The sequence below is a fragment of the Chrysochloris asiatica genome, unplaced genomic scaffold (genome assembly GCF_000296735.1).
Source record: "Chrysochloris asiatica unplaced genomic scaffold, ChrAsi1.0 scaffold00112, whole genome shotgun sequence".
Classification (NCBI taxonomy): Eukaryota; Metazoa; Chordata; class Mammalia; order Afrosoricida; family Chrysochloridae; genus Chrysochloris; species Chrysochloris asiatica.
Window position 1 is genome coordinate 1747710 of NW_006408630.1, and position 1732 is coordinate 1749441.

Here is a 1732-nt window from a genome sequence, read left to right on the forward strand (position 1 = left end):
CATGAGTGTGCTTAGTTTAAGACTGAAGGGTATAAAGTAGAATCCCCACTGAGTATTTTTCTTCTTTTCCAGATGGGTCTGGTGAAAGGTGATGCCGGGAGGGTGGGGATAGGATTTTAAAATTCAATTGTGTATAATTGTTATCAGGACTAATTGTGATTGTCACAATGGTAAATGTAGAAGATACATAACTGAAAGGGGGAAAAAAGGAAATTCTTATAATGAAAAAACTATTCATGGATTTAAAAAAATATTGTGCCAAAATAAAGTCATACTAACTTTTATAACATGTCTGCTGAACAGGATCTAGTATGAAGCACTGAGAAGGATAAAATATCAATTTGAAAAGAGCCCGTATCGGCTGCCCCCATCGGGGCTTCCAGGACAAGGCCATTCCTAAGTCGCCCGCACCCGTTCTAGCCCTCCTTTTTTCCAGGCTTCCTCAGTCCTCCGGCCTGAGAACGCAGGAGTCAGGAGTTGGTCATAGTGAGAGGGACCAATGCCTTAGGGTGGCAAACTGGGAGAGCCTGAGCTGCCCCTCCCAATGGCAAAGTAAACTTACAACCTGCTTTTCAAGCTTTTCCTAATTGGGGACACAGGAGTGAAGAAGACCTGCATCCTTTTTCGTTTTTTCATATGATGCCTTCAATACCACCTTTATTTCCACCATAGGAATAGACTTTAAGATCAAAACAGTTGAATTACAAGGAAAGAAGATCAATGTACAGAGATGGGATACAGCAGGCCAGGAGCTATTTCATACAATCACAACATCCTAGTATAGAGGAGCAGTAGGTATTATGCTACTATATGACATCGCCAATGGTAAAAATTTTGAAAACATCAGCAAATGGCTTAGAAACATAGATAAGCATGCCAGTGTAGATGTACAGAGAAACAAGTGTGACATGGACAATAAAACAGTGGTATCTAAAAGAAAAAGAGAACAGATTTCAAGGGAGCATGGTATAATATTTTTTTGAGACTAGGGCAAAAGCAAATATAAACATTGAAAAAGCATTTCTCACATTAGCTGAAGATATCCTTTGAAAGACTCCAGTAAAAGAGCCCAGCAGTGAAAATGTAGATATCAGCAGTGGAGGCAGCGTGACAGGTTGGAAGAACAAATGTTGCTGAACGTCTTCCTGTTCCATCAAGTGCTATCCACCACCCCATTTTCTCTTGCTGCAAAATAAACCACTCTGTCCATTTTTAACCCTAAACAGATGTTTTTGTTCCTCATCTTAACTATCCAATCCTCCGATTTTATTTGTTCTTTCATCTGTGACTGCTTACTGACTTTTTAATTTCCTTGAAACAAACAAAATTCATAGAAAAATCATGTCTGTGATTTCATTTTTAAATGTACTTCATCAGATCACCACTGCACTTCAGCTGTATTATAGTCTGGTTATTCTTATCAACATTAAAACCTATAGCAAACATTTCAACTCTATTCTACAAATTGTGTAAGAATAAAAGTTAGAATTAACAATAAATTTTTTTTAAAAAGGCCCCTATCAAAGCAACATGAATTCTGCTAAAATTGAAGCAAAACAATATCAGATTTTTTTATGAAGTTTGGATGGAAGAATGGTGAAATCATTGATGCTTTATAAAAAATTTATGAGAACAATACCTCAAGAAATCAACAGCTGATAAATGGATAACTAGTTTTAAGAAGGGACGAGATGATAAAGAAGATGTTCACAGCAACAGACCATCCCTATCA

The 1732-nt window shown here is 37.2% G+C and overlaps 1 pseudogene; it reads left to right on the forward strand.

The window, feature by feature from the left end:
- The first annotated feature begins 544 nt into the window (after positions 1-544).
- On the forward strand, positions 545-1137 carry LOC102818906 (annotated as a pseudogene).
- Positions 1138-1732: the final 595 nt, after the last annotated feature.